This window comes from Erinaceus europaeus, chromosome 18 (assembly GCF_950295315.1).
Source record: "Erinaceus europaeus chromosome 18, mEriEur2.1, whole genome shotgun sequence".
Lineage (NCBI taxonomy): Eukaryota > Metazoa > Chordata > Mammalia > Eulipotyphla > Erinaceidae > Erinaceus > Erinaceus europaeus.
The window spans coordinates 33,693,494-33,716,773 of record NC_080179.1 but is presented as its reverse complement, the minus strand read 5'-3'; the positions used below and the strand labels follow the sequence as shown (position 1 = coordinate 33,716,773).

The 23,280-nt window shown below is 40.7% G+C and overlaps 1 protein-coding gene across 14 annotated transcripts in view; it reads left to right on the top strand.

Moving 5' to 3' along the window:
• The window catches only part of TANC1 (tetratricopeptide repeat, ankyrin repeat and coiled-coil containing 1), a 344,685-nt gene that overhangs the window by 73,223 nt on the left and 248,182 nt on the right, over nucleotides 1-23,280 (top strand). The window lies entirely within an intron of this gene.

Genomic DNA, 23,280 nt, shown 5'->3' with positions numbered 1-23,280 from the left:
CTTGTTGTTGTATTGTTGTAGTTACTGTTGTTGCTACTGTTGTCATTGTTGTTGGATAGGACAGAGAGAAATGGAGAGAGGAGGGGAAGACAGAGAGGGGGTGAGAAAGATAGACACCTGTAGACCTGCTTCACCACCTGTGAAGCGACTCTCCTGCAGGTGGGGAGCTGGGGTCTTGAACCGGGATCCTTACGCCTGTCCTTGTTCTTTGCGCCACATGCGCTTAACCCACTGCACTACCGCCCAGCCCCCAGAAGTTAGAATTTTTTAGAATATAAATTTATGGTGGGGCTGGGGGTAGGAATGGGGTTGGGCAAAATTCAGCCCATAACAGCAGCAGATCTGGGTCACACTCTTTGTTTCAAAATTTAACAGTTGTTTTCCCAGTTTTGTTTCATAAATATTTGTTCTCTGGCTTGTATGAAATTTGGACAGTGAAGACCTAACCTTCTACTAGGAAATACAGATTCTTATAGCTTCCTACCTTCCTGGTTTGTAGATTGAAGTTTTGCTTGAGGTGGTCTTCCAGTGAATTTTAAAAATATTTATCTTCCTTTTTGGTCTAACTCCACATAGTGTAAAACTGTTTGATGTACACACTGGTTTTAAAGAGACATTAACTCGGCACTTTGCCTATGATATTTTTTCCCTTTTAGTTTCTTTTCTCTTTTTTGCAATGAATTTTCTTCGCAGGGGAGAATGATCATTGGTGTTTGAGGGTTTATGTATAGGATATACCGCCCTCTCTCAAGCAACTGTGCAAATCAAGGTACCAGGTACTTCCTTACTCCATGTTTGGGTTGATACAATGTAATGTTTAAAAGAGAAAATATATTTCATCTCATACCTCACATGTTTAAAGGAGTCTTTCAAGCCAGATAACATTTGTGCCACAGAGGCAGCAGTCTATTTCAGTAATTTTCAAATGTAGTGCAATTTTTTTTTTCATAGAGCAAAGTATAGTTTGTCTGACTCAAGATTGTAAAGTCCTAGGCATAGCTAGGGTGATAACTCCATGGTAGAGTACAGGATTTGCATGTCTGAGGTGTCCCAGGGTTTACCCCATGAGTTGTGCATGCCAAAGCTAAGTGGCATTCTGGTCTCACTTTAAAGACAAATAATAAATTCTTAGGATATTACCCTTTAAATGCCAGGAAATAAAGTGGTTCTGAGTTGGAAGACTGCGAATACAAAAACATACTGGATATGCCTATGTACTTTATGTGTGTGTAACTTGCATGCTAAATTCAGTTTTCAAAGTTTGTTTTTAATTTGTTTATATTTTACTTCTTTTTTTTTAAATGTAGGACACTACATTGAAAGCACTGGTATGTAAACATGTAGGACTCTGATTGGGGTGGGGTGGAATCGTTTGGGACATTCTTTTGTGTTGATTTTATAGCCTGTGGCATTTCTCCTAATGTTGCAGATATAAGTTAACTATTATTTCTACAACTATCATGTTTATATTTATATATATTTGGTCTTTTTTCCCCCTATAATCCCATCTTCTCTTTCATGTCACAACTGCAACCTATTACTACTTCTGAATGTCCTTCCTTTTTTCCCCTGCTTCTCTCTCTGGGTCCTGATGGAGTTGGAGTTTAGAACCCTCTGGTCATCTTCTCCTTGTCACGTCTCCCTTACTAGGAGTATGGACCCAAATTATTTTTGAGGTGCAGAAAGTGGGAGTTGTGACTTCTGTAATTGCTTTTCTGCTGGACATGGTTATTGGCAGGTGAATCTGTACTCCTAGACTGTTTCTGTCTTTAAGTAGTGGGTAGGGCTCTGGAGAGGTCAGGTTTTGGGATACATTGGTGAGATCATCTGCTCAGGGAAGTAAGGATGATATATATATAATTTGCCCCCCCTTTTTTTCTATGGTCCTACCTTCTCTTCCTTTCTAACTTATGTTATTTACACCCTCCCTTCATTCCTCTCTCTTTCTCTTTCTCTCTCTCTCTCTCCTTATGGAATTGAGTTCAGCACCTTCCAGTCATCTTCCCCTAAAATTTACCCCTCTAGGAGTATGAACCAAATGTCTTTATGGGATGCAGAAGAGGGAGGGTCTGGTTTCTGTAATAGCTTCTACTCTGGACATGGATGTTGGCAGGTTGATTCATACCCCCAGCCTGTTTCTGTCTTGGGGATCAAAACTTTTTGCCAGTGTTACTTAGTATCCCATAGTCCAAAGGCATTTATACAGTGTTTGGCAAAAAGCCTTCCATTTTTTGTATTTGTTGAGAGAAAAGGGAGAATGAAGCATTTGTATAGAGCATTTTATAATGAAGGAAGGACAACTCAACTGCTAGATTGGCAAGAAAAGTCTGTCCTTTATTTGGAATGTGCAGACACATTCCCATGAGATAACCAGAGTGAGAAGAAAGTCCTACTATTCTATTGTACAGCTGTTAAAATAGTACTGTTCTTCCCAAACTAAAATTCAGTATTTGAATTTTGAGAACACTATCTTATAGTTTTCCTGGATCTTTGGAGCCATTAATAACTTAATTTTAGCAAGTGGCAGACCAATTTATGGTGGCTCTAATTTATTTAAAAATAGAAGAAAATAATTTAGCAGATAATATTAGAATATTAGCTCTAGGAGAATTTTGAAGCTCATGCATTTGGGGGCCAGAAAAGTAGTAACATATACTATTTATAGAGTAGTTTCTATGTATCAAGCACAACTTAAGCATTTTGTAGGTAACAAGACATTCATCTTTATACCAGCCCTAGCAAGTAAATACTATTAATTTCCCAGTTTTGTAGATGAGATGAATTACTTGTGACAGAGCAGAGATTCTGCCTCAGTAGTCGCTGCTCCCGAGCCATGCTTTAGCACTCAGTCATTATGGCAGATAAAGTAGACTGAGCCAAGGAAAATATTACCTGAGCCAGGGAATATGTGAGTAGAAGGCAAAAGGCAGTAGACCCTCAGCTCAAAGTGGAAGTGGAGGTGCTACTCAGTACTGATTTTTATTGTTAAGTAGGGATTAGGGCTCGGTACTGCTTGCACATTTCTAAGAGAAGCTATTGAATTGAACTCCTTATTTATTTTTATTTTTTATTACTGATTTAAAATTAATTTACAAAATTGTAAGATAGTGGGGGTATAATTACATATGGTTCCTACCACCTGAGTTCTGTGTCCCCATCCCTCCATTGGAAACTGCAGTAGTTTTTCCAAGGTCACCAATATGGGCTGATTCTATAACTATCTGTCTTTATCTGTACACGCACACGCACACACTTACTTTCAACGATCTTGCCTTCAGGTCCTTTCCAAGTCACCTCTACACCTATTACCTTTTCCACATGTCTTATGGTACTTTGACCAATTCCTTTGGTTTTATTTCAGCTGTTAGGGTTAAGTTCATGTTTGGTGTATATGCTACAAAACTACTGTAGCCTTTCTTGTTTGTCTTTCTTCTTTCTTCTTTCCCCCCCCCAGGAATTTAATAAAGCATTTTATACAAGCAAAACATGCACTGTAACACTTAACAATATCCATTTCCCATCTTGTAGACTTTGGAAACTATTTCCTAACATGCCTCTTGGCTTGGACCAGTTCAGGGTCCCTATCAGGTGTCAGGCTGCTTCTAGTCTCCATAGGCTCATCTTGAGTCTTTAAGGGTTGTTCTCAATTGCGCTTGGTTTCGATTTTTTCCTCATCTACTTCAGCTGCCTCTTCTCCTTTCCTCCTATTCTGTACTTTAGACCTTAATTATATGCTAATCTAGATGGTTTGTACTTCTCATGCATATATACAAGATGAGGCAGTAGAGAGATGGGAACTTCGAAGCAAGCATAATCTGGATCCCTCAGTCTGTTTTATTTATTTATTTAGGTAATGATTCAATATAATAACAGATCTGTTCTTTTTAATTTTAAGTGTAAGATTCACTTACACTTAAAATCTCTGGGTTAAGCGCATGTGGTGCAAAGCGCAAGGACCGGCGTAAGGATCCCGGTTCGAGCCCCCAGCTCCCCAGGAGAGTCAGGGGAGTTGCTTCACAAGCAGTGAAGCAGGTCTGCAGGTGTCTGTCTTTCTCTCCCCCTCTCTGTCTTCCCCTCCTCTCTCCATTTCTCTCTGTCCTATCCAACAACGATGACATCAAGAACAACAATAATAACTACAACAATAAAACAATAAGGGCAACAAAAGGGAAAATAAATAAATATTAAAAAAACTTAAAAAAAGAAAATTAAAATTTGTTCACTATGGACACCTTGTTGTACAACAGGTTTCTAGTTTTTTTTTTTTTTAAATCTTGCATGATTAACAATATAACTTCTGTTTCCTTATCTTCCCAACTCCTGACAGCAACCATTCTAGTCTCTTTCTTTTTTATATTTTTACTTCATTAGTAATTTAATAATGATTGGCTGGGCCAGGTGGTAGCACACGTGGTTAATTTTAAGACTCACATTACAGTGCATAAGGACCCAGGTTCAAGCCTCTGGCTTCCACTTATAGGAGGGAGGCTTCACAAATGGTGAAACAGGGCTTCCCCTCCCCCTTCAAATTCTCTGGCTCTATCCAATAATAAACAAACAAATATTAAAAATAATAATGATGGGGGGCTGGATGGTGGCACACCTGGTTGAACGCACATGTTACAGTGCACAGGGACCCAGGTTCAAGCCCCTAGACCCCACCTGCAGGGGGAAAGCTTCACAAGTGGTGAAGCAGGGCTGCTGGTGTCTCTCTGTCTCCCCTATCTCCCCCTTCCTCTCAATTTCTGGCGGTCTCTATCCAAAAAATAAATAAAGATTAAATAATAATAATAATAATGATGATGATGATGGGGAAGTCAGGCGGTAGCACAGTGGGTTAAACACAGGTGGCACAAAGTACAAGGACCTACGTAAGGATCCTGGTTCGAGCCCCTGGCTCCCCATGTGCAGGGGAGTTGCTTCACAAGCGGTGAAGCAGGTCTGCAGGTGTCTGTCTTTCCCCCTCTTGTCTTCCCCTCCTCTCTACATTTCTCTCTGTCCTATCCAACATGATGACATCAATAACAACAACAATAATAACTACAACAATAAAAACAAGGCCAACTAAATGGAATAAATAAGTAAATATTAAAATAATGATGGGCAAGATTGTGGGGTTAATGGAGTACAATTCCATATAATTCCCACCACCAGAGTTTTGTTTCTTATCTCCTCCACTTTTTTAATTGGGGGTATTGATGGTTTATAGTCAACAATAAAATACAGTAGCAGAAAATAAAATACAGTAGTTTGTATATGTATAACATTTCTCTGCTTCCCACATAACAGTTCAACCTCCTCTAGGTCTGCTGACATCACGTTCTAGGATCTCAACCCTCCCCTTCACCCCATAGTCCTTTACTTTGGTGCAATACACCAAACCCAGTTCAAGTTCTGCTTTGTGGTTTCTTTTTTTTACATATTAATTTATTCCCTTTTGTTGCCTTTGTTTTTATTGTTGTAGTTATTGTTCTTGATGTAATTGTTATTGGATAGAACAGAGAGAATTCGAGAGAGGAGGGGAAGACAGAGATGGGAAGAGAAAGACACCTGCAGACCTGCTTCACCACCTGTGAGTGGGGAGATGGGAGATGCAGGTGGGGAGATGGGGGATCTGACCCAGATCCTTACGCTGGTCTGTGTGCTTTGTGCCACCTGCACTTAACCCGCTGTAATACTGCCCGACTCACTGCTTCATGTTTTCTTATTTTTCTGTTTTTATCTTATTTTTTAATTTATTTATAAAATAAAAAATAGAAAATATCGACAAAACTATAGAATAAGAGTGGTGAAATTCCACATATTTCTCACCACCAAAGTCCCATATCCCATCTCCTCCACTGAAAGCTTTCCTATTCTTTATCCCTCTGGGAGCATGGACCCCAGGGTATTATGGGGTTCAGAAGGTGGGAGGTCTGGCTTCTGTAATTGCTTCTCCACTGGACATGGGCCTTGGCAGGTTGATCCGTACTCCCAGCCTGCCCATATCTTTCCCTACTGGGGCAGGGCTCTGGAGAGGTGAGGCTCCAGGGTATATTGGTGAGGTTGTCTGCCCAGGGAAGTCAGGTTGGTATCATGATAGCATCAGCAGCATGGTGTTTGGAACGTGTATTCCTTTGCTTCCTCCTTTCTTGTGGGACTCCGTTCAGTAGTTCTTTTAAGGTGGGGTTGATTGTGGCAAATTCCTTTAGTTCTTAAATATTTGAGAAAACCTTTATTTCTCCCTCATATTTGATGGATAATTTTGCAGGATACAAGATTTGTGGCTGGAATTCCCTCTTCTTTTGAACTTTGAATATGTCATTCCATTCTCTCCATTCTGCTAGTTTGTGAAGAGAAATCTGATGAAAGTCTTATAGCTCTGCCTTTGTATATAACTTCTCTCTTTTCTCTAAAAGCCAGCAATTTTTTTCCTTGTCATTGACTTTTGATAGTTTTACTAATTCCTAGCACTGCTAAAACGGTATCATCTGTTTTCCATCTACACCATGCCTCGGCCTCGCGTGAGCTTAATGTGCAGCTTGGCTATACGAGAATCTGGCATGAAGCCCAACCAGTCTATCTTGGCGTTACTCTCGATCGCACTCTGTCATTTCACAAACATCTCATAAAAACTGCAGCAAAGGTGGGCGCGAGGAATCACATCATTGCAAGACTGGCCAGCTCCTCATGGGGCGCGAGCGCTTCCACACTACGATCATCATCTCTGGCATTATGCTATTCCACTGCAGAATACTGTGCCCCAGTATGGTTCCGTAGCCCCCATGTCCACTTGGTCGATTCCAAATTATATTCCTCCATGAGGATAATTTCTGGAACCATCCGTTCCACCCCGGTTTCATGGCTGCCAGTTCTTAGCAACATCGCCCCGCCAGATATTCGTCGGGATGCGGCATCATCTAAGTTCATTTCCCACGTCTATGCTCGACCGGACCTGCCGATATACGTGGATATCTTCGCCCACCCTGTTCAACGCTTGACGTCTCGTCATCCAATCTGGTCCCCTACGCCTACACTGAACTTCTCTGTTCCAGTCTGTTGGAAACAGAGTTGGCAGTCAGCTGAGGTAAAGAACAAACACCTCATCACAGACCCCTGCAAGCGTCAACCCGGCTTTGACCTAGCACGTTATGATTGGGCCCTCCTCAATCGCTATCGAACAGGCCATGGCCGGTGCCCCGCTATGTTCCATCGCTGGGGAGCCAGAGACGACCCGAACTGCCCCTGCGGCTCCAGACAGACTATGACCCACATAGTCAACGACTGCCACCTCTCCAGATTCAAAGGAGGTCTCCAAACTTTACATCAGGCTCAGCCTGATGCTGTTGACTGGCTATGGAAGAAGGGCAAACGCTAGAAGAAGAAGAAAAGATAGTTTTACAATAGTGTGCCTTGACATTGGTCTTTTTGTATTTATAGATCTGGGTGAGCATTCTCCCTCTTGAATGAGAATGTTCTGAGGATTTCGTAAGAGAGGGAAATTCTTAGCTAAAACTGCTCTGAAAATGGACTCTGGGCCTTTGGCCTTGTCCTATCAACTCTTGCATTCAACCTTTTGGTGTAGTCTGCAATTTCGCAGAGAATTGCTTCTGTTTTTTTGAACCATTCCTCTCCTTCATGTTTGAATTGGAAGAGTGGGCTGGCCGTTTCTTTTAGATTGGAGATTATTTCTTCTGAATGTGTGAATCTACTTCCTAAGCCTTCTGCCTGGGCATGGATTGCAGTTAAAATGTCTTTTACTCCCTGGAGTTCTGTTTGAAACTTTTCTTTCATGCTTCCTAACTGCTTAGTGAATTTGACTAAAGTTGTTCTTTCAAGATATGAAGATTTTTAGTGAAATCTGTAATAACTTCCGAATTGTGTGTTTTACTTCCATAGTAAAATGCTCTTTTATTTCTTGCTTAAATTCTTGGAGATTCCTCATAAAGATCTTTCTGTAGTCTGTCTTCGAGAGTCTCTCTAAATCTCTTAATTCCTTGAATTTCTTCCATTTCATTTCTGTCGGGCTGATTACAGTATGGCTGGCTGTTCTGCTTTTCTGCTTGTGCATTTTTTGTGTTGTTTATTTATGGCCAGCAGGTGGTGCTGTTGGGATATCTAGCCTTCTCTTTGTATGATCTGCAGTGGGTGGGATGGGTGAAGGGTGGTTGCTTTGGGTTGTTTTGTGACCACAAATGCCCTGTTTTATGTTGTGTCCTTGCCTTAAATTCAGAAGACTAAATACCCCTTGTCAAAGATTGAGAGGTTTTAAGCCCCTAACTCTTTTCTTCTGGCACTAGGGACAGTGTTATTTGCTTGCTGCACTTAAAGTGAAATTGCCAAAATGGCGTAGCTCAGCGCTGGTGCCAGCCAGAGCTCTGTTTTGACTGCTGTTCTTCAACCCATGCCCCTTTTCACTCCAGCCTCATGCAAGCACCCACCTGAGGCTGTAGAACTTTCAGCTGTAGATTATGACTTCAATTGGGTCTCTTGTTGTGTTGATTTGTTGTTTTGGGAGGAGAGGTGATTGGATTCCAGTTATTTCATTGCCATGCCTCCTGGAAGTCCTCTGTTTTATTTCTCAACTTCTTTTTTTTTTAACTTATTATTGGTGATTTAATGATGATCTACAAGATTGTGGGATAAGAGGGATACAATTCATACACTTCCCACAACCAGTGTGCCATATCCCGTCCCCTCCATTGGAAGGTTCCTTATTCTTTATCCCTCTGGGCGTATGGACCAAAGATCTCTAAGGGATGCAGAAGGTGGGAGGTCTGCCTTCTGTAATTGCTTTTCTGCTGGACATGGGCATTGACAGCCCATGTGCCCAACTAGCTTCGCGGGCGGGAGACAGAGACGACCAGGGACTCATGTCTGAGATGAGAACACAGTTCAATCTTTATTCACAAGTGGGGATGCAGTCCAACAACCTAATCACAACACAATTCTGTCCTGTATCTCTCCTACCTCCCTCCTGAGGCGGAAGAATCAGGAACAAGGGAAATACGTATGATGGGGGTGGGGAGAAGAAAAAAGTGTGAACAGGTGAGGACTAAACCAAATGTCCCTTAGGCGGGGGGGGGGGGGGGGACAAAACCAATGTACTGGAGGCAGGGGGGTGCCCAGCCAACAGCGGACATGCAAACAGAACACATTACAAGCAACACAAAGTGAGCCCAATGTGATGATTAAAACAGAAGGTCTCAGAAGCAGAATCCAGAAGCATACCAACACCCATGTTTCTATCTTTCCCCAGTGGGGTAGGGCTCTGAGGAGGTAGGGTTCTACTCTAAGTCTAGCCCTGTCAGATAAAGTAAGGACCGCAAAAGTTGAATAAGGGCAAGAGACTGGCACACTTTAATAATGGCCCTTTTGCTCACTACCAGGCCAGCCCTTTTGGTCACTACCAGGGCACCCCATCGTTGAAGATCCTACTCAGGGAATCCTGGGATTCCCACATGGGCCTAGACCTCTAACAGATCCCTCTCTTCACCATCACTGGTTTACTCCATCAGGAACACCATAAACCCTCTTGTGAGACTCTACAGGACCCTCGATGTAGAACAACAATGGTAGAAACTGCCCCACTCCAAAGGGAGGCTGGGTCAACATACTCTGCCACTCGAAGAAGATTGGTCTTGAAATGAATACAGCCTAAAATGTTCCTAGCTATGACCATGCAATGTGAGCCCAGACCAGCAGTGATGCAGAGGTTACATAGGCTCCTGTGCTAAATATGAATAGACATGAGCCCCAGTTCAGATAAACCCCACTGGGTTTACTGGTAATGGTATTTATATACTTTCCCCATATTTGGGAGCTACTCCCTTTCCTGATACAGCTTTCTAGTCTTATTTCCAACTCTGACACCATCTTCTCAGACAATACTTTCAGCCCACCTGCCTGTTAGCTGTTGGGCTCAGGCAAAAATTACTGAAGTCATGGGCCTCTTGGAATATACCTGGAATAGACTTCCTATCTTCTTCCAACATGAACATCCCAAATCTCTTACCTTCAGGTTTCTGATTATTAAATAATTTGTTCTGCAGCCATTCTGTTTTCTGCTTTTCTGAGCTTGACTACTATAGATACCACAGTAGAGAGTCATGTAGCATTTGCCTTTTTGTGATTGGTTTATTTTACTTAGCTCCATCTCTGTTGTAGCACATGACAGAATTTCCTTCTTTTTGTTTATTATTTATTATTTTTAAATATTTATTTGTTTAATGAGTGATAGTACTCACAAGTGGTGCTGGAGATGGAGTCCAGGTCTCTTGTTGCAGAGAGTGTAGTCAACTCCCTGGTCATAAATAAGATTGTCTTCTTTATAGAGAATGACTGATATATAATAACTATAGACCATATTTTTTCCCATTTAAAAAATTCAAGTATCACTGATTGAGAAAATAGTTCAATAGGACTTTCATGCCTCAGGTTTCTAATTCTGTACCTAGCATTGTGTTGTTCTAGTTTCTTTCTTTCTATGACCTTCTTTCCGCCTCACAGTAAACCTCTCATTTGTAATAAATAAAATGAATACTTTAAAACACTGAAGTATTGTTGCACTATAAAATTAGATTTCAGATGTGCATCACTGAAAGTTAACATTTGCAACCATGAAAACCGAGTTATTCAAACATATTTAGTTAGGAATAAACTATAAATGTGCTTTCAATAATTTCTGTGCATTTTACTGTTTTGTATTAAAATAAAACTTAAAAAATATAAAAATAAAAATGTGTTTATTCTGGTTTATATCCCTCCCTTTTTTTTCTTCCCTTGTGGTCAACACAACAGGTCTTTTTCTTTTTGGTTATCTCTAGGGCTTCACTGCTCCAGGTTGACTTTTTCAGATAGAAAGAGCAAGACAGGCAAAGGAAGAGGGAGAAAAAAAAAAACACAGTACCAAAGCATCCTTCAATGCCATTGGGTCCAGGTTTGAGCCTGGTTTATATACAAGGCAAAGCAACACACTAAGTGAGATATTTTGCCAGCCCATCACTAATTGGTTTTATAATCCAAAAGTTTATTATTTGTCTTCTTTTGATATCACATAAGGGTAAAATCACATCAGTGTTTGTTCCTCTTAGACTTATTTCACTTATCATCATACCGTCTAGATCATCAGTATTGTAAAGGGCAAATTTTCCTCTTTATTGATTAATACTATTCTACTGTGTGTGTATTTGTGCATCATCTTATTTATCTGTTTTGATCATATTTTATTTATTCACTTGTTGGATATCTTCCTTGGCTCTTACTAATAATGCCTCTGTGAATATGGGAGTGCAAATAGCTCTTCACAGCCTAGTTTCAATTCTTTTGTATAAATAGTGAGATTGCTGAATCACATACCTTTTTATATCTTTTTATGATGTGTAATGCAGAACTGTGCTGTCTGTAATATATGCACAATGTGAGTCCATCCTGTCTTGAGTTAATAGGAAGGTCTGTTTGTTTATGTGCATGTGCCCTACCATCGCTAGTGCTTCTTAACTAGTGGCCTATTGCTTTTGACCATGTGTTCTATAACTTTGAGAACTGCTTCAGGAGGTAAGTCATCATTTTCCCCAAACAAAGAAAAAGCTTTTTTTCTTTTCTTTTCTTTTCTTTTCTTTTTTTTTAAATTCACTGGTCACTTCTGCAGCTGTGTCACTGAGGAAGTGTTGACACTGCTTTTGGTTTTTAAATGTCTCTGTGTTACCCCTTACCAGAGCTGAAAAAAATTGCAAGGTTGGAATTTCTGGATTGTTAAAAAGATCAAAAAGCAAAGCTACAAAGTCAGTGGGGAAAAGTCTTTCTACAAAATAGTTGTAGAAAGCAGAAAATGTGAAGCAGGTCAGCAGGTGTCTATCTTTCTCTCTCCCTCTCTATCTTCCCGTCCTCTCTCCACTTCTCTCTGTCCTATCCAACAACAACGACAGCAATAACAACAATAATAACAACCATAAAAAAAAAAAGAAAGCAGAAAATGTTAGAACCTATAAAAAAAACAATTGCAAAAATAAGCTTTTCCAGAAAATGAAGGTTGTGTTTTTCATGTTGTTTTGAAATGTGTAATACTGTTTAGCCAGATACTTTTTATTGTCTAATTTTTATTGAAAGAATATTAATTAAATGTACATATAAACATAGATTCTAGTAGTCTTTGAAAATGACTTGATCTAGGATGGATTTATGTAGTTATTTTAATATTTGTAAGTGAAGTATCTATGTTAGCTTTAAAGAAATTTATAAGAAACCTAATTCCTGTCTGCTCATAAGACACAGTCATTACTCTAATTTTCCTCTGTTTTCCCTGTAGATATAGGTAAGGGTGCTATGACTTCAGTACACCCAAAGTTTGACTCCAGCCACCAATATTTCTTATTGCTGGAGTTAAGATCCAGATTTTGTGATGTGTTTGTATTCTGACCAGAGGATCCTTGGCTGTTTGTGATTGAGTAATTACCAACTGAGGCTCAGCTTGTGCCTGGAACTCCCTGCTCAGGGAAGGGGTACACAGGGTGGAGGCCGCAAACCTGATGTTTGCAGCTAGGAGGAAATCCAACTTACTGGAAAGAAAGGCCGGGTCTACAGAACTGGTGGCCTAGCAGATGATGGTTGACAGTGGCTCAATGCATTATAGCCTCGGACAGTAACTTATGTTTCTTGAACTGGTGGAGCCTTGTGAGTTCAGAATATACATCCAGATCTTTAGAAGAAAATTAAGAACATGGTATTGCTTTAGTTATTAGGGATCAGTGAATTATCAAGAGAGGAATATAGCTCAGTTACTGGAACTAAAGGGTGAGTTAGCTCTGTGGAATGCAGAAAGAAGAGTTATTAGGTAAAAGATTAGGTTTAGCAATAAGAGCAACTTGGCCTGATTTGTGTAAGTCTATATCTTAAGAACTACCTTCTGGTTTGAAATCATGGAGTGGGAGGGGAGAATTAAGAGACTTTATTTGTGGGAAAGGAAAGATTGAAGAAGAAGAAAATACGCTCCCAAACCTGAAGTCCCAACAGGATTTTAGCACCCTGATAGTTTTGACAAATGTCTGTAGTCTGCCAGTGACCATTTCTTTAAGAGTGTAAGGAGGCATATTTAGCAGTCAACTAGAAACTCCAGTAATAGATTTAATTTTAAATTTAGTTTAGATAAAAAGTTCCTTGACCAAGTATAAATCATAACCTTATGTTATAGAACTATCAGTTAAATTCATTACTCTATTATGCCCAACATAAATAAGTTCTTTTGTATGCTGTTACTTGTCAAAACATGAATGTGGGGCTGGGCAGTGGTGTGCACACATGGTGCAAAGCGCATGGACCTGCTAAGGTTCCTGGTTTGAGCTCCTGGCTCCCCACCTGCAGGGGTGTCACTTCACAGGCAGTGAAGCAGGTCTGCAGGTGTCTGTCTTTCTCTCCTCCTTTGTCTTGCCCTCCTCTCTCGATTTCTCTCTGTCCTATCCAACAACAACAAAATCATAACAACAATGATAAACAACAAGGGCAACAAGAAGGGGAAAAAAAACCCATAAATGTGAAATCATTCAGTTTAGGTGTAAATAGGATGAATGATTGGAGAAACTTGATTCCTTTAGATAAAAGAAAAATTGATCCTAACCTTTGTGATGAATGATCCATTTTCACCTTCCTTTACTGTAGGATAACCAAATGATCACCTTTCTTCACCATAGAATCCCCTTCTCTGCTCACTCCTGCTTCTTGAGGTACTACTTTAATTCCCACCAAAGTTTATCCTTCCTTTACCTCCTTTCGACTTTTCCAAGAAAATTTTCATTCTTTCCTTTGCTTTTGTGTCCTGGAGCTCTGATTCCCCAGAACCCCACCCCAAAAGGGAAAGAGAGAGGCAGGCTGGGAATATGGATCGACCTGCCAAGGCCCATGTTCAGCGTGGAAGCAATTACAGAAGCCAGACTTCCTACCTTCTGCATTCCACATTGACCTTGGGTCCATACTCCAGAGGGTTAAAGAATAGGAAAGCTACTGGGGTTACGGAGCTCTGGTGGTGGGAATTGTGTGGAATTGTACCCCTCTTATCCTATGGTTTTGTGTTTCCTTTTTATAAATAAATTAAAATAAAATAAAGAAAAGAAAACTGATTCGGATAAGAATAGAAGAAAAGATTTACTCAAAAAGGCACAAGGGAAGGAGGAGTCTATGAGAAGTCATAAAGTAGGGACCTCAACTATCCAGAAAACAGCTATGAAAAAAGTCTCTAGAGCTGTCAAAATTTCTGACTAAATGCAAAACTGCAACATTTCACCACCTTAATCCAACACTTCTTTCCTGTGGACTGAGAGCCAATTTACTCCTTTCCTAGATAAATTTCTAACATGGAGAAAATATTTGGTTTCCCAGGTCACCATAAATTAAAAGGGTGGATGGAGGAAAGCTGCTAGATTAAGAAGAAATGACAGCCCTAAGAAGTTGAGATTGAAAGGAAACAAATTATAAAATCCTAAATAATAAAGACTGGTATGGTTTAGTTTTCTAACCCCTCAGATTGTACAAAAGCATTAAAACACAGCATTTCCAAAGAGTTTAATTAGTGGCTCTGAAAGATGACCTAGGGTCAATCTCAGTCCCTAAAACGCAACTGTTCTCAAAAGTAGGAATGGGCACTCACTGTACTCAGCTGCAATGTACTGTTCTCCATTTGGTCTATAACACCAATGAACACTGGGACAGAGTTTCTGAGGCAGGTACACAATCCTCAGCATTGTTGTTTTGATCTGGAAATTTCCTCTGAGTATTCCCATACTCACCCTACCACTACTTCTCAGCTATCAATTCTTGTGATGTCCGAAAAATCTTCATTGAACAAAAAACTTCATTGAACACAATGACTGCACCTTCCTGCATACGTCATGTCACTAGTCCCACATCTCACAGATGATGTCAGACCCTTTACCAATTCAACCCTTCCAGCTGTTCCATTTTGAAGGGGGAATTGATGAGGTTTTGTGATTAGTATTTCACAGCCTATAGTGTCTGTATGGGTGATTAACATGCTAATGATTCTCAGGCTCCAGTACAGATAATACGATTGTTGTATAGTCTGGTGTGGTGTCTGGGAGTGACCCAGGGCATTTTGATACAGATGATATACAGAATATACTTTGGGTAACACTGGTAAAAGATGACAAAAATGAATTATTTCCCAAGAGACAAAATGGAAGGGAGGCATCCTTGTTGGACAGCCTAATTTTTGACACTATTCAGAAGAGCAGGTAAACCTAAGAGTTATGGAACATGGAGGTGAGAACAGAATTAACTTCCCAGCTGGAAATGGGGGGTTTCTACTCCTCACCCACACACCCAGGATTTCTTATATCCAGTTATTGTCACATCTGAGACTATCACGATGCTAACAAGTCATGTTTCAGTTTATCCCTCACATGAGTCAGCTGGCTTTATCTGAAGGAAGGTTCTGTTCTGTGGGCACAGTGTGATTTATCAATTTTTGTTGAGTAAGAGAATCTGGATTTATTCAAAAAAATCATTAGTACTGTTATTAAGTAAAGCTTAGTGATGACTCTAGTTTAGTAAATTCTTCCCATTTACAACACACCATTATTATATAATTTCTCACATAGTGAATAGTTGTTCTTTAGAGAACTTTGAATCATTACTTTTTACCATCTTGGTGACAGGGCTATCCAGGTCTTAAGGGATAATGTAGTCTATTCCAACACCTGTCTTCTCCTCAGCACAGGTGTACCTTCTGCCCACACCATGCTACTAGCTTAGTGATATCACCTGTAAGTTGTTATTCACTTCAATTTTCTTTATCTTTCTTCTAGGGACCTTTTTGTGTTTTTCTTCCCTTCCCCTTTTAAAGCATAAAAAAAACCTACCCTGCCCTGACTCCCTTCAGGAGCTGTCTGAGGATAGGTCAGAGATAGTGGTTCTTAATACTGGTTACACATTACAGTCAATTGCTCAGCTCTTAGAGAAATTAAATTCTGTCAATTCATCCTTGAAAGAGTGATGACCAGGAGGAAAGTCTTGAAATAATCTGCCTTAAAAAAAAGCATCAACAACTGAAGTCCTTGGAGGTTGGTGAGGGGGAGAGTGCCTGCCTTGCATGTATGAGACCCTGAGTTATTCTTTTTTTTTTTTCTCTCCAGGGTTATTGCTGGGCTTGATGCCTGCACCATGAATCTACCGCTCCTGGAGGCCATTTTTCCCCTTTTTGTTGCCCTTGTTGTAGCCTCGTTGTGGTTATTATTATTGCCATTGTTGATGTTGTTCGTTGTTGGATAGGACAGAGAGAAATGGAGAGAGGAGGGGAAGACAGACGGGGAGAGAAAGACCTGCAGACCTGCTTCACTTCCTGTGAAGTGACTCCCCTGCAGGTGGGGAGCCGTGCGCTGGAACCAGGATCCTTAAGCTGGTCCTTGCGCTTTGCGCCACATGCGCTTAACCCACTGCGCCACCGCCCGACCCCTGAGTTATTCTTTTTTAAGCAGCTCACTGGACAGAAATCCTGGCTTGTCAGCCTCTTGCACACCATATGGCACTGAGGGAAGCTTCAGTGCTATGGTTCCTTTCCCTCTCTGTGGGGTTTCCTTTCTTTTTTTCCCTTCTCTTTCTCTCTTTAATATTGAGCTTATGTTCTTTTCTCAGTTTCTCCTGCTCATTGCTTTTTAAGGAACCAATTAAAAGTTAAGTCTGACAGGCTGGGCATATGGATCGATCTGCCAACACCCATGTTCAGCAGGGAAGTGATTACAGAAGCCAGACCTCCCACTTTCTAAACCCCATAATGACCCTGGGTCCATACTCCCAGAGGGTTAAAGAATAGGAAAGCTATCAGGAGAGGGAATGGGATCCGGAGTTCTGGTGGTGGGAATTGTGTGGAGCTGTCCCCCTCTTATCCTATGGTTTTGTCAGTGTTTCTTTTTCATAAATAAAAATTAAAAGAAAAGAAAATGTAAGTACACTGCTCTTACAAGATAACAGTTCTTGTTGTCTTCAGGATATATTTTCTTTATGTAGACTTAAAAAAAATCAAATAAAGACATTTTTTAAAACCAAAGGAAAAAAAATTAAGCCTGAAAATAAAAAACTGTTGTAGGTGGGCAGTGACAGAGCATAGGCACAGGACTTGGGCCATGAGGCCCTTTGTTTATTTTGAGGCCCTGAGTTTAATACCTGACATTATTATCTGCCCTGGCTTGCTTTTATTCTCTCTCGTTAATAAATTTAACTTTTTTAAAAAATTAGTGATGGACAATTGAAGGTCAGTATTGAGCAAGTCTCTAAACACCTACACTTTAGTATCTGTAAAAGTTCATTTTAGGGTGCTGGTGGTAGTGTATGGGGCTAGGTGCACATAGTACGAAGCACAAGGATTCTAGTTTGAGCTCCCAGCTCCCCACTTGTAGGGGGGGTCACTTCACAAGCTGTGAAGCAGGTCTGCAGGTGTCTTTCCCCCTCTTGGTCTTCCCCTCCTCTCTCAATTTCTTTGTCCTATCCAACAACAACAGCATCATTATCAACAACAATGGGAAAAAGATGACTGCCAGGAGCAGTGGATTCATAGTGCTGGCACTGTGCCCCAGTGATAACCCTGGAGGCAAAAAAAAAGTTCATTTTATGGTCTGGGGAGATAGCATGAAGGTTATGCAAATAACTTCTATGCTGGAGGCTCCAAGGTCCTAGGTTTGATTGCCAGTAAGTAGAGCTGAGCAGTGTACTAGTAAAACAACAGCAACAAAATTATTTTGAGGTTGGTGGTGGCACACTTGGTTAAGCACACATAATGTTCAGGGGTCCAGGTTCAAGCCCCTGGTCCCATCTCCAGGGGGGAAAACTTCACAAGTGAAGTAGTGCTGCAACTGTCTTGTCATTTTCCCTTTTTATCTCCCTGTTCCTTCTCAATTTCTCTTTTCCTCCTCACTCTTATTTATCAAATAAGTAAAATATTTAAAAATTTCATTCTAGAAGTGTATTTTCTGTCCTTGCATTTTATATGGCAATACATTTATATTACTTATGATATAAATGATTGTTTTTTTCAATATTGCTTTTTCAATATTTGGGGCTCAAATTTTGGAATTCACATTGAAATGTCCTTTGAATTTGAGGAATATGGGTGGAATATTTGAGTATTAATCTGAAGTTGATTTTGAAGAAGAAAAAGTGAAAACTCGTATGTTCACTTTTAAGTTGCTTGATGAGTGATCCTACTGCAGCTGTAAGTAACTTCTCTAACACTACTCCAAGTTCTTATCCTCTTATTGGCTTCCCTCTTTTCTCCCCCCCCCCCCATAATTACTGAATATGGCCCTTAAGTACAGAATCTAAACTCTGTGATTTCATTCACCACAAAACAACTGTAGGGAAGTCCTCTACATGATATCTCTTCAATTTAGAGCAGTGCCTTTATAGTCCAAAACTCAGAAAGGCCTTCCTCCTGCCCTGCCCATGGTGTACTATCTGAGTTGCTTTGGGTGGAGAAGAGGTATTTATGTGCATGCATAACCTATGACAGATTTGTTTTTAAAGGTTTTCTAGACAGAGGCTCTGCCTGACAGGAGGCATGTTGTGAACTATGATACACTTTTATACTAGTCTATTGGCTGTCCTGGGATGAATGAGAAGTCTGTCATTTTTGCTTAGATATGCTTTATGAAGGGAATTTTGTTGAAGTCTTACAGCAGCAGCTGTGAGATGGATTCTCTGCCAGGCTGCTTAGTGTCTTCTGTACAGAGGCAGGTGATCCCATTTGTAAGAATGGGAGGATGTCTTAGATATTTGAATTATTGTTAACCAGGTGGTCCTATCTTGCAGTGAATGGTCAAATACTATTAGTGAGGTCTGGTGAAGGAAAAATGTAGAATGCTCGGAAGTTTAGGTAGCACTGTGGGTCTGTTGCTGAATAGATGAGACCCTTTTGTTTTTAAATTTTATTTATTTTCCCTTTTGTTGCCCTTGTTGTCTTTTTATTGTTGTAGTTGTTATTGTTGTTATTGATGTCATCATTGTTGGATAGGACAGAGAGAAATGGAGAGAGGAGGGGAAGACAGAGAGGGGGAGAGAAAGACACCTGCAGACCTGCTTCACCACCTGTGAATCGACTCCCCTGCAGGTGGGGAGCTCGGGGCTCGAACCAGGATCCTTAGGCCGGTCTTTGTGCTTTGCGCCATGTGTGCTTAACCTGCTGTGCTACCACTGGACTCCGCAGATGAGACCCTTTTGAGAGAATTTGTGGCACAAGGTGAATCCGTATTCCATATAGGTGTCTCCTCTATATTTTGTCTGCAGGGAGGCTCAACTATTTCTGAAAATCTCAATTTTCTCTGCTGTCCTCTTCAGTTCCTGCTTTCTTCCTAGAGAATACCTCTGTTCTCATCTTTGAAGTCTTGGTAGGTGGCTAGAGGGAGGGGAGGATGTCTTCGAAATCTCACTAAAAAGACTTAAAGGGGAGACCTCCACCCAACCATTGCATCTGCAAATCCATTATATTCCAGTATCTTGCCAAGGTGGTTTTGTTGGTCCAAACGTGACTTCACATAATTCCATTCTGTTTGGCAACTCCGTTGTGAGGGGATTGATGGATTGATTTGGCCAAGAAACTGGTTGTCAGTATGTTTGAGTAGAGATCGCACTCTTGGAAAAGAGTGTTTTCCAGGAGCAGTGTAGCAGTAAAATGAATGTTTCCCAGGGAAGCATACCGAGTCCTTCATGGGAAATTCCTTTTTGGAATCTTTAGTCAACAAATATGAATCGAGCCTCTACTTCTACTTTTTTTTTTTCTGTTTATTGAGGGATTACTGTTTTATAGTTGACAATAAATACAATATTTTTTACATGCATAACATTTCTTATTTTTCCACACAACAATACAACCCCAACTAGGTCCTCTACCATCCTGTTCCAGGACCTGAACTCCCCCCTCCCTCTACCCACTCATCCACCCCAGAGTCTTACTTTGGTGCAATACACCAACTACAGTCCAAATTCTGCTTAGTGTTTCTCTTCTGATCTTGTTTTTCAACTTCTACCTGTGAATGAGATCATCCCATATTCATCCTTCTGTTTCTGACCTATTTCATATAACATGATTTCTTCAAGCTCCATCCAAGATGGGCCGAAAATGGAGAAATCACCATTTTTACTCTGAAAATGTCCAATAGTTCTAGTTTATCTATCTCTTCATTTAGCTCCCTCATTTCTTTATTGCTTTTCTGCCTGGATAATCTGTCAAGTTGAGAGAGTGGGGTCTTGAAGTCCCCTACTATTACTGTATTGCTGTTAATATCTTGCTGTAGCTTTTTCAGTAGACGTCTGGTATATTTAGATGGCCTCTCCTTGGGTGCATAGATGTTGATAATCATTAAGTCCTCTTGATGGACTGATCCTCTGCACACTAAGTATTGTCCATCCTATATTTTTAAATTTTATTTTAAGGTCTGTCATGTTAGATATGAGCATAGCTATTCCTGCCCCTCCCCCCTTTTTTGTGGTCTATTAGCTAGTATGGTAGTTTTCCATCCTTTCACTTTGAATCTGTGTTTGTCTTGTTGAGTTAGGTGGGATTCCTGCAGACAGCATATGGTTGGGTTGTGTTTTCTGATCCATCTTCCTACTCTGTGCCTTTTAATAGGTGAATTCAGGCCATTGACATTTATTTATATCAAATATTGAAGGTATTTTAATGCTCATCTTGTAGATTTTGAGTGTTCTGATAGATGGCATATTTATGGTGATCTGACTGTTTATAGGTGACCTTTCAGAACTTCTTGCACAGTAGTCTTGGTGATATTTGATTCTTTCAACTGTTGCTTGTCTGAGAAGGTTTATATGCCTCCATCTAGTCTGAATGACAGTCTAGCAGGATACAGTATTCTTGGTTGAAAGCCTTTCTAATTGAGCAGTCGATAGATACCTTGCCATTCCCTTCTGGCCTGTAGTGTTTGTGTGGAGAAATCTTCTGCTGATCTTACGGGTTTCCCACTGTAGGTGACTCTTTGTTTTTCTCTTGCAGCCTTCAGGATCCTTATTCCTTTTCATTCTAAATATGATGTATCTTGGTATCTTTAAGTCTGGGTTAATTCTGTTTGGGACCCTCTGGGCTTCTTGAACCTTTATTACGTCTTATGTTGTCTATACTAGAGAAGTTCTCAGCGTTATATCCTGTAGAATGCTCCCCCCCTTCTGTCTCTGGCAAGCCAATAATGCATATATTATTTCTTTTGAAGTCATCCCATATGTTTCTGTTGCTGTTTTCAGTAAATTTTTTTTTAGATAGGACAGAGAGAAATGGAGAGAGGAGGAGAAGACAGAGAAGGGGAGAGAAAGACAGACACCTGCAGACCTGCTTCACCAACTATAAAGCGACTCCCCTGAAAGTGGGGAGCTGGGGGCTCAAACCGGGATCCTTACACCTGTCTTTGTGCTTTGCACCACGTGCACTTAACCCACGGTGCTACCGCCCGACTCCTGTTTTCAGTAACTCTAATCTCTTTTTGAGATCTCTTTCTTCCTTTTCTCTAATTCGTCCTCAATCTTGCTAACTCTGTCTTCAGCCTCATTTATTCTATTCTGTCTCCCTTCTGTTGTTTTCTGTAGCTCAGCTATTTTGTTACCCTGCTAGGATGCTGTATTAGCTTGACCAGCTAGTTGTGCTCTTAGCTCAGCTATTTTAGCTTTCAGCTCTCTGATTACCTAGAGATAGTGCTTTCTTTCAGAGTCTCATTTTGTCATTTCTGCTTTTCTGATGATAATTCTTTCAAACTCTTTCCTCACTCCTGTGAGTAATTCCTGAGCTAACATTTGGATGTAGTTCTCATTCTTCTGTGTTTCTACCTTTGGGGGGGCCTTTAGCTGGACTTTTGTCCTTGTTCATTTCTCCAGTGTTTCTCCTTGGTTTAACCAGTATTAGAGTGTTTTATGAGGTCTTTCTCCCACCACTATGTGTAGTTCTTCTTCTGAGTTTCCTGGTCAGTTCTCTGTTCCCAGGTGCCACCACCACCCCCCCCCCCCAGCTTCTCCAGCCTCTGAGGGCAGTAGCAAATGGAGACTCACAGTTGCATTTGGTTAGCCTTAGGGGAGTCTTCCCCTCTCCTCGGTAGTCTTTTTGTTGGTCAAACAGACACTGGAGTTGGCTCCTCAACTGGGCAAACTGCTAAACTTGTTACTACCAGCCACTCGGGAGTAGATATGGGCTTTAGCCCCAAGAGTCTCTTCTTAGGCTCCTTGCTGTCCATGAGCCACATGTGTTCTCACTCACTGGTGACTTGTTGAGTTTCCAAAGTAGTCCCAGTCTCGTCTTGTTGCAGTCAGGTGATCTCTGATATTCCTTGTTCTTAGAGAAGTTTCTTAGAGGTATGGGCAGAGTTGGGCCTCTCGATGCCCTGCAGATTTGGTGGGTTCTCAAAGTAGTTCTGTCTTGTGTTCCCAGGTGGTCTCCCCTCTACTTCTACTTGTGATAAAACCAGTATGGGTATAAGCGATGGACAATAAGACTGGTCCTTGAGAGAGAGTGTGGGTATAAGGGATAGACAGTAAGACTGATTCTTAGTTGAGAGCTTAGGGCAACAGGAAACAAATGATTGAGTCCATGTACCAGCAGGTGTTTGGAATATAGAAAGGAGAAATGGTGTGTGTCTGTCAGGACAAAGTGGGGTGGGGCATACAGGTGATATTTAAGCTTTGCTTCAAGGATGACTAAATTCCAGAGTTGGAGAGAGGTGCTTCATAATGAAGAAACAGAAAGAGCAAAGGTCTAAAGTTAGGTGGTATTTTTGGAGTTACTCAGATTATGGAAGTATGTGAAGTCTGAGATAGTAATTAAAGGTAAGGAGTATCCTGGAGAATTCTGGCACCCTCAGGGTTTTACAGAGGTTTTGAGTTCACTGTCTTAAACCTATGAAACATTTCCTTGTGTATTAGGCTGCAGATTAGGAAAGTGTCAAGAAAAAACCTGAAAATGCTGGAGAGGTTGTGAGGTCAAAGGAACCCTCCTGCACTGCTGGTGCGAATGTAAAAAAAAAAAAAAAGAAAAAGAAAAAAACCTGAAATAATAGAGGCCAGCAGACTCTTAATACCTTGTTTAGCATGAGAGCTTTTAGTAAAGGTCCCTGTGAGCTAGGACAGGGAAAGGAATACATTCTCTTGTATTTTCTGACTAGTCCCCTTGCTTTTCCTTTGGTTAAGAGTACATACTGCTTTGTGATATCTCTTTCATAAGGGCTTAGATGGTAGTTTCAAAGGGGTTGTAACTGGTTTTATAAACTTCTTGTCTTACGTGGAAAATGTGCTGACAGGTTTTCTTTTTTC